This window comes from Macrobrachium nipponense, chromosome 31, assembly GCF_015104395.2.
Source record: "Macrobrachium nipponense isolate FS-2020 chromosome 31, ASM1510439v2, whole genome shotgun sequence".
In the NCBI taxonomy this organism is placed as follows: domain Eukaryota; kingdom Metazoa; phylum Arthropoda; class Malacostraca; order Decapoda; family Palaemonidae; genus Macrobrachium; species Macrobrachium nipponense.
In genome coordinates, this window is record NC_061093.1 from 57,975,899 (window position 1) to 57,991,290 (window position 15,392).

Here is a 15,392-nt window from a genome sequence, read left to right on the forward strand (position 1 = left end):
AAGAGTTTCATGCAACGAAAAACTAATTCTTAAAACCGATAGCCATTCGAACGGTACCAGGACTAAGTCCGGCGGTGTGTTGGCGGAGTTTCGTGTCGCGAGTGAGCAGCGCGACGGCGGCCGGGGTGGTTAGTAAAGACGCCAACTGGTATGCCGCCAGTCCGCCCGTCAGGGTGAAGCTAGCACTCCTTTCCACGTGGATGGCCGGAGCTCCTGTTAGATTAAAGAGCACCAGTAAGGCTTGGCCGGAAAGGTCGAGAGGGCGAAAACAGACCTCGAGCTAGCAAACGGAGCTGACGGGAAGTAACGACGGTAGGGGGGAAGGGCCAAGGCCAGTCCCCCCCTTCCCAGTATTCATCCGAGCGTTGCCGAGTGAAGTCCAGAGAGAGGTTCGAGGCCAGTCCAGTTGGGTCTGTCCAGGCACCCCCCTACTCCCTCGAGCCTTAGGTGGGAGAGAGGGAGGCAGGCACGGGTATGTGGAGCGAGCGTGGACAGACCAAACCCTCCCCCCTTCCCCCCGTGCCCTATTGGAAGAGTGCGGGAGGAAGGAAACGGTGACTGGGAACAGGCGTCTGGCTGCTCCGTGATCACGTAGTGACCACGGAGTCGTAACATGTAATTAAACTAATGACACAATACAGCCTAGGAGGGTAAAAGCAACCAACTATAATCAGAGGAGATTGCTTATAGAGAAGCAACCGAACTGGATAGAAGGCGGAAGCATAGTTGGTGGATAACCAATGAAAACATAACCTAGGCTAACGTGGAAGGCCAGACGCCGTACACTCAATCTAAAAACAGTAAATAATCAAAATCACTTAACAGTTAAAGAAGGAAAATAAATCAGTGATGGAAGAAAAAATACCAGGAGTGTTACGACTAAACTCGAAAGAAAGTCTTACCACTCAAAGCTTAGCCGGGGCCGATACTGAGGGAGCTGTGGGCTAGGGTCTGGATGTGGAACATGGCCTAACTCAACGGTGGAAAGAAGACCATGCATTGGCATGGACATAAACCAGTAAGGCTGGACCCCCTAACCATAAAATAGATAACTAATAATAGAGCATAAATGAAATAAGGGAAGGTTGCTGGGTATGGAAGACCAAGAAAACGAACCCGCCACGAGGCAGAAACCATGGCTGCAATAGCTTCCGACCTAGAGGCCCGTATTTATACCTAAAAAAACGGGCAAAATACTGACTCAAGGGCGGAAAAAACAAAAAACCAAATAGCAATAACAACTGATTACCTAACTTAGCTGCTGCCGATGGCTGTACCGCTCCATGACGAAATAAATCCAAGATAGGGGCACAAAAAACACAGAGCACAAAAAAACAAGGGCACGTGTACTACGCTGTTGCGCTAACTGAAAAGGATGTCCACCAGAGGGCCGGCAGCAGTCCGGCAGCATGGGATGGAAGTAGTAGTAGTTGACTCGCCCACCCCCTCTGTGGGTCGGCTCCCCTCTAGTGGGGATTTTGTAGTGGGAAAGATTTCTAATTGGCAAGCCGGTTCGTGGTAGTGGGCTTCTCACTCGCCATAGTGTTCATACCGAGACCACCCTCCCCTTGGAGGGTGAAGGTCGAGTTCCAGGTAGCTACTGACCTTTTCTTTATTTTATTTATTTATTCCTCTGGTATGTGGGTTAGTACATTTATCCATTACAAATAATGGGATTAAAGGATATTTCGCGCAAGGCGACAAGCAGCGAAACTGAGCCCAGAAAATGGACTTTTATTTTTGGCTTAGGGAGAAAGAATGAGGGTTTTTTTAGGCGTAAGTGGCCAATACAGTATATTTACTATATATATATATATATATATATATATATATAATATATCTAATTTGAATCTCTGGACCACCGTACAAAGCCAGAATCTACGCACAGCAGAGCGTTACACGCATTTTATTGCGTGCGATGGCATAATCAGCTTGCTAAGACTGATAAGGAACAGATAGTGATATTACTGTAGGGCAGGAGACTGCCTGATGGAGGGTTGAGAACACTTTGAATGAGTAAATGTCTCCTATATAACAAATTTTTCTTCTTTTACTCTGAACTGCTACTTGGGTGGTGGTAAGAGGTGCAACCTGTTCACAACAGTTCTAGGAATGACCAAAGTTATGGGTGTAATTAAAATGTACCAAATGGCAGAGGGACGGATTCTGTGTTGGAGGAAACTGCGGAATTCTGGGAAAAAATAATGACATTCTTGCCTCCCTGCATTTCGTGAAAATCACAGAATGTCCAAAGGAATGGGGACACACCCATTACCCTACACTTGTACGATATACATCTCGGAGTTTTAAATCATCGTGATTATGACATGTATATGAAATTCATGAAATTTATCATCTTCAGTGGGGAAAGCTGGATATCTTGGTACTCCATGAAAAAGGGGACAGTTTACAGGAATCGGAAGGGCAGAGTTAGGGAGGTGTAGCATTCACAGAATCGGAGAGATTCTGGGATTTGGAGGCTGTAGTACAAATGCATTAGTTCGAGGACTTTCTGGTTAGGACGGAATGGGAATGAAATGGGATATAGATATTAGGCCAAAGGCCGAGCGCCGGGACTTATGAGATCATTCAATGCTGAAAGGGAAACTGAGCGTAGAAAAGTTGGAAAAGTTTAAGACGAGGAAAACCTCAAAGCAGTTGCACAATGAAACAATTGTTAGGAGTGGTTGGATAGCAAGATGGACGAGCAAGAACATGAATGGAGGTACAGTAACAGAAATGAAAGATGGCCGAAGGGTCGCTGCAAAGAAGCTAAGTAATGCCTACAGTGTACCGCGTGAAGTGCACTGACGGCACTACCCCTTAATGGGGTTGGGGGGCGGAGATTGAGTTTGAATGAAAAGTTGTAACGGTAAGTGTGACTGGATGGTCACTGATAAAACTTGTTATGAAAGGTACGTATGTGAGGATTAGGACTTAAAGATATTGCAATGGAGAGAGAGAGAGAGGAGAGAGAGAGAGAGAGAGAGAGAGAGTAATTTTAGAGCTCAATCCGTGAATTGCCGTGTTTGCAGAGAATTAAAAAGGAGGTTGTGATAGATGACCCTAAAGGCAACGGTGACAGAGAAAGAGATGGCACGGTGGTTAAAACATGAAGTTCCAGAAGTAACCGAGAATGCATAGTCTTGTGAAAATGTGTTGAACAGGGCTGAGAGCTTTAAATACATTGTTTCCATAAGAAAATATTCATTAGTATACTAAGGAAAAGAAAATTGGAGAGGAAAGTTTGTTACATCATATTCGAGTACAGAGTAGACGATACTAGATGTAGCAGATGGTATAGTGGTGGGAAGAGTGGCTGGAGGTATACATGATCATTATTTGGTTCAAGTGGAAGTCGAAATAGTTAGGAAGTTCAAACTGGAGATGTAGTCATGGGAAACTGAAGGGGTGTATGAAGTAAAAAAAAAAAAAAGAAGAAAAAAAAAGAAAAAAAATCCACGAGGTCATAAGAGTCAGGAGGGGAATTTCGTAAAGGTGGGACCAGGAAATGCAAAGTTTATTGATTTGGAAAAGCAGGTTACTTGGGTGCAATTGCAAGACAGAGGTCAAAACTATGTATGAGAATACAGGAGAATGAATAAAGTGGTCACGAATAAGGCGAAAGAGTAGAAGACGGCACATAATAATAAAAATGTGAGCAAGGTCTTCAAGGAGAATAAGTTGTTCTACTTGGAAGTAAGTACATGCAGAGAGAAGTTAATGAGCATACGGATATCAGAATAAAAGATGCAGAATGATTTTGAAGATCTGTTGAAAATGGAAGAGTGAAGAGTACCACAGCTGAATGATACTCGAATGGAAGGGGTTAGTGTACGTTTGAAAATGCTTGTGAAAACGACTGTTGTAAGGAATGCAATCAAACAAGAGGTTGAAGACTGCAGAGACACCTGGAGTTGATGTTATTACTGAGATAATGCAGAACAGTGGTGAGACCATGTATGAATGTTTGCTATTTTCCGTTTTTGAATAAACTATAAAATATAAACATTCAGCTTCCCAAAGGAAACCTAAACAACATTCTATACATTGAAAAATAAATTACATGAATAAATAAAGACATCGCTATGACCAGAAGTGAATGGCGAGTGATTTGCCATGAATGAGTTTTGAAACCCGAGCCAAATTCTCAAGTTGAAAACTGAAAATGCAACAGAAATTAATGCACTAATAGTTAGATGCGACAGAATGGTTGTGAAAGTGGGGCTGAGTGGCTGCTCAGGCTGTGTAAGGTATGGCTGGGTGGAGGAAAAATTGAAGGAACGAATGAGAGGAGTAACTGCCCTTTCGTAGACGAGTTAATGTTTGTTTGTTTGTTTGTTTGTAAGGTGTTTTTACGTTGCATGGAACCAAAGGTTATTCAGCAACGGACCAACGGCTTTACGTAACTTCCGAACCACGTCGAGAGTGAATTTCTATCACCAGAAATACACATCTCTAACACCTCAACGGAATGCCCGAGACTCAAACTCGCAGCCACCGAGGTGGCAAGTCAAGACTATACCTATCACCCCACTGATGCGTACAGACTGGTTGATGTATACATACATACATATATATGATATATATATATATATATATATATATATATATATATATATAAGAATATATACCACACACGTTAATGAACTCTATATGAGTTCATTCACGTATAACGCCCACTTATAAACTTGTCTGCTGATGTTTTTTGTTTGTTTATTTCATTCATTCATTTGAGCAGACGATTGCGCATACGACTTCATGTATTCATACCAGAGTTCATAGAGAGAAAAGACGCGATATTACTGTAAAAAAAATAGGAGAAATGCTAATAACGTAGCTCCACCACGATAAGAAGATCAATGCTGAAAACAATGCTCTTCGATTTTAATTTAGCTCATTTAGGTCACCTTCCACTTCTGTTGCTTTGTACCTTACACATATCTATCTATTTCTACCACCCCTCACTTGTTGGAAAATATTCCACAGCTCAGAACCCTAAAATTACATAATCTCTACTTATGCACATCCAGGTGTGTGTCATACGACTGAACTCTACCTCCCGCTCCCCTTCCCCCACCTCACTGAACCTCTCATCACCTCCCTCCCCTCCTACCTCGCCTACTCTGCTGATACCAGTTCAAACACTGACTCACTACAACCTTAGTCGCAAGTCAGTGCTCAGTGAGTACCTGACTGTGCTAGATAGAGGAGGGTGAATTCTGAAGTACCCCGAGCGTTCGTGACGGCTCAGAGACGCAAGTGAGACGGAGACCAACAAAAATAATTCATCGCAGCCATTCGTAGTCACCAGCAGGAGGTGGGTGTATTTGTGAAACAATACAGCACGCTGTTGGGCGTAGCGAGCCTGCAGGGATGAGCTGAGCTTGTCAGCAGGAATAAGTTATAAAAAGATCTGCAGCGAAGTGAACGCAAGCAAAATAACGTTCATTCTCTTTCAATGGTGGTGTTATCATTACTAGCGTATTATGCTATAAAAATAATGGTATTATAATAGAGTTAGAGATTGACTGTGAAATTATTATGAACTGTACTAATACAAGAACCAGTTCATATAATCGAAACTAGTCTCATACTAATATTTTGAACAAAAAGAGGGTGTTCTGGTCACCACGTAAAAGTTACTATTCTGTTCGTTGTATCGCACAAACAAATATCAACGTGTAATATAACTGGTTTCACACGTTTGTGAGAGGGATTCATTGTAATGCATGCCATTGTCCTTGGCAATGCAATAATTATCAGCGTAATCTAAGAGCGATTCGTGTAATCTCGTAAAAGCCGAGATCACTTTCGCACCCCCCTGTCAGCTGATCTCACTGTTATGTAACTGGTTTCACACATTGGAGGAAGATTAATTTCAGTGCAATCTAGTGTTGTTCGTTTTATTGTTTCTACTCTTCCTGCTAATGTTACGGACAATGTTCTTCTCATATTTCATCTACTGGTTGACTGATTAGTCGAGATTCGTCAAGCTAATAGATATTGGGGGTGGGGGAATCGTCAAAAGTTATAAAGTATTTTTCCATTTCAAGAGGCAGTTTATGAAAAAGATGGCTGTTACACCCGAAAATATAATAATAATAATAATAATAATAATAATAATAATAATAATAATAATAATAATAATAATAATAATAATAATATCTCTCACTGCTGTCGCAGTACCATGGGACACCAGAGTAGATGAGAAAGGAGAAAAAATTGTTATGTATCAAGACCTGAAATAGAAATAAGGATATGCGATATGCCCGTGGAAACTGTACCCATCCCTGAAAAAAAAAAAACGTGGAAAAACTATCAGAAACAGCGCACATAATGAGAAAAGGAGGCAGGACGCAACCCGGAACCACACACTATAAATACCACGCAGTCGAATAGGATGACTGTTAAAAAAAAAAAAAAAAAAAAAAAAAATTTTGCAGTAAGACATCATTTATTACTTGTTTTTTGGAATCCCATTTTTGGAAAAGAGCTTTTCAGCTATTAATAATAATAATAATAATAATAATAATAATAATAATAATAATAGTGTCTTGTTATAAGTTATTGCTGCTTCAGCGGCATTAATCTTGTAGAGGTTCTTCTCTGTTTTTTAAATAAATATAATACCGATTTTGTCTTTATATCTATTATGACCAACATAGGCGTGTTACTCGCCTGTCTTAAGTAGCAACGAAAAGGTCGCAATAAGAAATCTGAAGAAGAATCTCTAAAAGATTAGTAATGCCGCTGAAGCAATACAATATAACCTTTAACAAGACTTGTTTAAAAGAGGGTCTCTTACCCAATAATAACAATATTAAATAATAGTAACAGTGGTGATGTAAACTCCAGATATAAACAATCCAAGCAGATAAAACCGACACACATACATGTCAGTTTACAATATAAATGATGGTTACATCACATTTCATTTTTGTCCTCGCTACGGCATCCAGCAAGCGCGTGCCAAGACAAGCCCCACCTGTGTTTTAGGACTTGATTCCCCGCTGCTTTTGTATGTTACTGTTCGTTCAGCGTAACTAGGCAGGTTTTTCAATCGCATGTCACTTTTGAATTAGTATACGGTTACCGTGTCGACAGACTCGTGTTTCAACTGTAAACTCCGTGACACAGTCTGCTGTGCTCAACGCTCTTCTCTGCAACTATACAGAAGAAGAATACGTGATTTTTTTTCTTTTTGCGTAATATGCCGTTGTTTCAGCTAAACAATTCCATAATAATAATAATAATAATAATAATAATAATAATAATAATGAACTAAGGAACCTCCGTAACGAGGCTATAATATTGACAATCAAAAGCCACAGTAGTGTTAAAATATATTATTGTACAATAATATATTTTAACAACTACTGTGGGGGATTTTGATTGTCAATAATAATAAGAATAATAATAATAATAATAATAATAATAATAATAATAACTAATAATAATAATAATAATAATAATAATAATCCAAAGAAAACTCATAATTACATGAGTCAATAAAATGGAGAAGTAAATCCACAGTAGTGTCTTGATTTTGTTATTTAAAACATATTTTAAATAACAAAATCAAGACATACTACTGTGGATTCACTTTTCCAACCAATAATAAAAAATAATAATAATAATAATAATAATAATAATAATAATAATAATAATAATAATAATAATAATAATAATAATAATAATGGGGTTTAAATAGCAAAACTCAGCAATGATGGAAAGAAATGAAGAATAAACGACAACGACGTAAATGGAACCTCTGGCAACAGAGGAGCTTCGTCCGGCAACCAGGTATTCAACCCAATTGAAGGGGAAGACGGTCAGGTACTTGGAGGTCGTCATCCAGCAACTGACCACCACAACGAAAGTAATCAACAGCCTGAGATTGGAGCTACAGAGGCAAAAAGGAAGAAATGGACAAGAGAAGAAAATAAGGAAATATGGAGATGCTACATCAGAAGCAACCCGACGGAGAGAGGATATAGAAGAAGATTGATCAACATCTGGAATGAGAGGAATAACACCCCCAAACAGAGCAGGCTGGCAGACCAGTAAGGAACATAAAGAAAAATAACTGGCTCTCCCCAACAGAAAGAGAAGAACTGGAAGGGAAATGTCACGACAACGAACTACACGAAGACGAACTGAGAGACGATGCCACAGAAGACGACAGGGAGGATGAAGTATCAAACAACGACACACGAAGAAACACCGACGAAGTAACAGAGAGGACGGAATGGGTAGAAAAGATTAGACAATGGATGGAGCCAGATCAGAGAGAACAAAAGATCCCCTCCATGAAAGCCTACAACACAACCGAAATTAAGGGAGAAAACAAGTGAGGTCAATGAAATAATGGGCCTAATACACACCACCAGTATCACAGAAACAAATAACTTGACATATGCAGGAGCAAGATTAGTAGCAGAACTGATGGGATTCGAACACCCAACACCACCGTCACAACCAACCCAACAGAAACCAAAACAGCAACCTCCTTGGAAAAGGCGCCTGGAAAAGCAAAATCATGGTGATGAGATCTGACTTGAGTAAACTGAAAGAGATGGCAGAAAAAAGGCTAAGAAGGCAAGAAAACAAGGGAGGAACTCAACGAGAAATACAAAGTACGAAGAGAGGGGACTAAACAACACAATAGAAGATGTAAAACAGAGGCTTAAGGCCAAAGCACACAAGATCCAACGGTACATGACAGGAATAAGGGATACCAACAGAACAAACTATTCGGAACCAACCAGAAAAGACTATACAGCCAACTAAGAGGGGAAGACAACCACCAGGGAAATTCCTGAAGCCGAACCAAGTAAGAGACTCTGGGAAAACATATGGAGCAATCCGGTATCACACAACAAACATGCAACATGGCTCCAGGAAGTCAAGGAAGAAGAAACAGGAGAATAAAACAAACAAAGATTCACAGACATCACGACAGACACAGTCAGACACAACTAAAGAAAATGCCAAACTGAAAACCCCAGGTCCCGATGAAGTCCATGGATACTGGCTCAAAAACTTCAAGCCCTACACCCACGAATAGCAGAACAACTCCAGCATTGTATCTCAAATCACCAAGCACCCAAATGGATGACCACAGGAAGAACATCCTTAGTACAAAAAGACAGAGAGGGAATATAGCCAGTAACTACAGGCCTATCACCTGCCTACCAATAATGTGGAAGTTACTAACAGGTATCATCAGTGAAAGGCTATACAACTACCTAGAGGAGACAAACACCATCCCTACCAACAGAAAGGCAGCAGAAGGAAGTGTAGGGGCACAAAAGACCAGCTCTGATAGACAAAATGGTAATGAAGAACAGTAGGAGAAGGAAAAACCAACCTAAGCATGGCCTGGATAGACTATAAGAAAGCCTTCGACATGATACCACACACATGGCTAATAGAATGCCTGAAAATATATGGGGCAGAGGAAAATACCATCAGCTTCATCAAAAATACAATGCGCAACTGGAATACAATACTTACAAGCTCTGGAATAAGACTAGCAGAGGTTATATCAGGAGAGGGATCTTCCAGGGCAGACTCACTGTCCCCACTACTCTTCGTAGTAGCCATGATTCCCATGACAAAAAGTACTACGAGAATGGATGGATCCCGGTACCAAACTCAAGAAAAGAGGCAACAAAATAACACCCTCTGATGTTCATGGACGACATCAAGCGTATTGGTAAGAGCATCAAGGAAATAGATACCCTAATCCAGACTGTAAGGATTGTATGGGGACATCAGAATGGAGTTTGGAATAGAAAAATGTCCTGCCTTAGTCAACATACAAAAAGGCCAAAGTAACGAGAAACTGAAGGGATAAAGCTACCAGAAGGGAGAACAACACAAACACTAGATGACAGGAGGACCAAATACCGGGTGGGAATAATGGAAGGAGGAGATATAAAACACCAAGAGATGAAGGACACGATCAGGAAAGAATATATGCAGAGACTCAGGCGATACTCAGTCAAAAACTCAACGCCGGAAATATGATAAAAAAGCCATAAACACATGGGCAGTGCCAGTAATCAGATACAGCGCAGGAATAGTGGAATGGACGAAGGCAGAACTCCGCAGCATAGATCAGAAAACCAGGAAACAAATGACAATACACAAAGCACTACACCCAAGAGCAAATACGGACAGACTATACATAACACGAAAGGAAGGAGGGAGAGGGATACTAAGTATAGAGGACTGCGTCAACATTGAAAACAGAGCACTGGGGCAATATCTGAAAACCAGTGAAGACGAGTGGCTAAAGAGTGCATGGGAAGAAGGACTAATAAAAGTAGACGAAGACCCAGAAATATACAGAGGACAGGAGAAAGACAGACAGAACAGAGGACTGGCACAACAAACCAATGCACGGACATACATGAGACAGACTATAGAACTAGCCAGCGATGACAAGTGGCAATGGCTACAGAGGGAGAGCTAAAGAAGGAAACTGAAGGAATGATAACAGCGGCACAAGATCAGGCCCTAAGAACCAGATATGTTCAAAGTACGATAGACGGAAATAACATCTCTCCCATATGTAGGAAGTGCAATACGAAAATGAAACCATAAACCACATAGCAAGTGAATGCCCGGCACTTGCACAGAACCAGTACAAAAAGATGGCATGATTCAGTGGCAAAAGCCCTCCACTGGAGCCTGTGCAAGAAACATCAGCTACCTTGCAGTAATAAGTGGTACGAGCACCAACCTGAGGGAGTGATAGAAAACGATCAGGCAAAGATCCTCTGGGACTATGGTATCAGAAACGGATAGGGTGATACGTGCAAATAGACCAGACGTGACGTTGATTGACAAAGTCAAGAAGAAAGTATCACTCATTGATGTCGCAATACCATGGACACCAGAGTTGAAGAGAAAGAGAGGGAAAAATGGATAAGTATCAAGATCTGAAACTAGAAATAAGAAGGATATGGGATATGCCAGTGGAAATCGTACCCATAAACATAGGAGCACTAGGCACGATCCCAAGATCCCTGAAAAGGAATCTAGAAAAAACTAGAGGCTGAAGTAGCTCCAGGTCTCATGCAGAAGAGTGGCGTATCCTGGACGTCCCCACACTATAAATACCACCCAGTCGAATTGGAGGACTGTGATAGAGCAAAAAAAAAAAAAAAAAAAAAAAAAAAAAAAAAAAAAAAAAAAAAAACAACAATAATAATAATAATAGTTATTATATTAGTATATTATTATTATTATTCTTTGTGATGTACAAACATTTTCATGGAAGAAACCGATATGTCATGAATTTCCCTAACAAATTCCGCAGAAAAATGTCATTGTATACAAAGGAAACATGCATGTATATATAGTAAAACAGAATACTATACATACAAGTGTGTGTGTATCTATGTATATATAAAGATAGATAGATAGAGAGATAAGACAAATACTAAATCGACTTGACCGTAATGTATAATTTAATTAACGAAGAATCAAATATATGAAAGTGTGCCCTTTTGTGTCTAGGCTCTAGACAAGCTACAACAACACCGTCTGAGGCTGGGAACACTGACTACACGTAGCAGCCATAAATAGAATAACAGATACTCCAGTCACTATATATGTGGCTTCTTGGCATTCTCAGTGGCTACATTAAACGCAAATGTTCGCATACATGATAAATAAATGATTTCCATAACTGTTCTGCGAGATATGAAAATTTAAGGTTTTAAAAAATCGACCGTCAGCTGGGCAATGGATAATTGAAATGACGGAATACTAATCGGTCTCCCACTTCTAAAAGAAGGTACAGAAACGTCAAATATATCACAATAAATGTAGGAAATTGACGAGACAGTGCGAAAAGGTATAATTACGAGGTAAACAAACAAGAGGAAAAAAAATACGCTGTGAAACTGGCAACGACTGAAAAATTAAAAACGGCGAGGAAAAACTGGCCCTAGAAAGTCGATGTTCTTTCCTTCGAGAAAAACATCACTCAACGTTCAACGTAACTTCGGCGCCAAGTGTAACCGATGCTCATGACAACATCGCGCGCAAAGCGTTCGTCCTCGCGTAATGAATCCTTAATGAGACGAAACATTTGGCACAGGACTCGGCCAGGTGGGGCTTTTATTGATTGCGACAATTGAGAGACTTTTATGCAAGTGCGAGCGCTCGTTTGATTCGCTGCTTGTTTTGCGACAGCCCCATTTAAATTTGGACTAGGCCGAAAGTTTACTCCTAAAGAGCCAGGTGGAATTTTATCATGACTAATGCGTACTGATTTTGCGCCTCAGCGAGTACGAATGGACTAACTTTGAGTGTGTATTTATCAAATGAACGTTACTGTAATATAAAACGTGTGGATATCTTATTGAAGCTGCACAAGAGAGAGAGAGAGAGAGAGAGAGAGAGAGAGAGAGAGAGAGAATCACAGGTGTTTGGGGTTGATGCGGTTACTGTCAGTCCACCTGGCACATTAACAAAAATACTGCCGAAGTCGTTGACCATTTATTCTATTTAATAATTATATTCATAAAACTTATTTTGCTCGTATGCATTAACAAGGATACATATTTACTGAGTTAACCGCCTTATAGGACATCCTGCTCTTGTGTAAATGCAATTTAATTCATATTAAATATACACAAAGTATATCTACACACCCATACACACAGGCACACACACACATATAATATATATATATATATATATATATATATATATATATATATATATATATATCTATACATACATACATACACACATATAGTATATATATAATATACTGACCACACGTACATAGGGCATACGCAATAGCATATGCCCCCTAACATTAGCATTTGTATGATTTTAATGATCAAGGGGATTGCCTGTCCGTCCGCAAAATACTCTGTGAATATAACTTGCCACAGCAACTGAAAGTTCAAAACTGCCAGTCCTGGATTTAGCATAGAAGATCTGAGTGAACTGATATTAAACAAACATATTCTGAAAACTATTTAATTGACCTACGTCATTCTGTCGTCAATATTTTTATTTATATATATAAATATATACAAATTGTCATAGTCTACGTGCCATCGTTTTATAAGATTATCTGAGAAATCAAGATTTTGACTCGACTTAAAGAATCTTTTAAAAGAAAACACTAGCTTACTTCAAGGATTGAATGTAAACGTAATTTAGTCCACAAATGAATTATTATTTCCATTAGATTTATCCGAGGATATGATGACAGGAGCACTATAGTAGATTCACATCAACCGTGCATTTGATGTCTAAGGCCCGTCCCTTACGACGCTCCTGATTGGCTGTTGATAAGCTAGTCGGAGGGCTGGAAACTCTCAGTCTCTCGAGAGAGTTCACATGGGCAAGATGTATGTTCCACCCCTCCTGAGGGATACGTTTGAAAGAGAAACTGTTTACAGCCCTGCGATTGGCTTATCAACAGCCAATCAGGAGCTTCGTAAGGGATGGGCCTAGATATCAAATGCACGGTTGATGTGAATCTACTATAGTCAGTTCCGTGGCACTCGTAAGACTGGCTCTACCATGCGCAATAGCAACAGCAAATGTGCCACCAAATTGCAAGCAAGAACACTTAACATAAGGATCTAAAACTCAAGACTGACAACATTAAGTAGCGCTATGAGATGGAGCACTGTAAGCGAGTCTTTGCTCTCATTGGTATCCTGGATTCAACCCAAGACTGGAACTGGCAGAGTACGTTGAGTGACACTGTTCAACTACTGGAGAAGGCACACAACTGGGCAGGCTATGCGGATCTGCAACGCAGTCAAAGCTGATGCCCAAGTCCAATGACAAGTTAAAATAATTAAAAATGCAGAATTATATGAATTACTCGAACGAATTACTCGAATTCTATCTATATTATGTTATTGCAGTGAACATAACGCAGTGGTTCTCGAACTTTTTTTCATTAATATTCCCCCTCTAAGAGTTGGTCCTTCCTTCGACGACCCCCTTCCATCAATGAGTAAAATTCCCTTCCAGACTTGAAGGAAAATGAAAACAAAAGAGAAAAAGAGAAGGGGTTTCGAGGGCCAGGGAGGCAGGGAAATAATTATAGGGCGATACATTTGCATTTTTACATAAACTTCTGGATATCAGTTCCTCACTCTTGTTAAGAGAATAACGAATATAATTGGCGATTTTGTTATTTTTCCCAGTTTAAGAACCACTGGTGCAGCGTGTTGGTAGCGTAATTGAATATCACTTGTTTCAAAACAATTCCACAATCATTTGATGCCCACACAGGTCTCTGATGGAGACGGGAATGTTAAGGAATGGGAACTGGAGAAAAAAAAAAAAGTTATTCCTGCAAATCATTCCTTCCGTTTTTTGCGATTTGTTAAAGAAAGGAAAAATAAAGAGGGTCTAAAAAGGACGCTCTTTGCAATATATATACAGTATATGTATCGGCCCATCGAAAGGGAGATATACGTATGTATTGAAAGCAGAATGACATACGTAAATTGAATTTTTCAGAATACGTTCCCGTATTTTTTATTTATTCAGACTTTCTATGTCCAATCAAAGCTGATAATATACTTCTTTAGTTGCAGTAGTTCCAGTTGCGAGTTATAGTCACCCGGCATTTTTCCAATGGACAAGCAATCCCCTTGATTATCAGCCTAATACATAGCACTTTATATATATATTATATACATATACATATGACAATGTATGTAACTGTTTTCACGTGATGTATATGACTGTTGATGTAACTGGCAATTAAATGCGAACTTAGCCGCTCAAATGTTAATCTTCTGGTCTTAATTTACCATTTTCCCCTTCTAGAGCTAAATACAGTACAGTTAATACACACACACACACACACACACACACACACACACCAATATATGGAGTGCAATATTCTTCATGAGCAGGGATATGCATAGATACGACTTCTGTCGTCTTTGAAGAGATTTCGATAAGTTTACGAATAGGAAATTATGAATCATCTGCTTGCACCTCATAATTGCTTAAAATCGATACGATTTTTCTTAGCATGCTTAATTACTCAATTTATCAGAAGATAAGTTCTTAACTGTCGTCAGCATGTTGGCGATTAACGTAGTAAATGCTAACGAATGCTGAATAATGTACAAAGTAAAATGTGGCGTGTTAAGGCAGCTATGAGGACAGAAACTCGTACACATCCTATAATATAGAAGCAATAGCAGTTTCTTCAGCAGATTGAAAATCTGCGGTCAAACAAATATCTTGTCAGTTATGATGAAACCACTTGTGTAGTCTACAACTGATTCCAACTTTCTTGCTGTGGCCAAGCCAAGACATGTCTGTGAAAGACATTAACTGGCCCGCTACGAATATGATGAAACAATAATCATCAATCG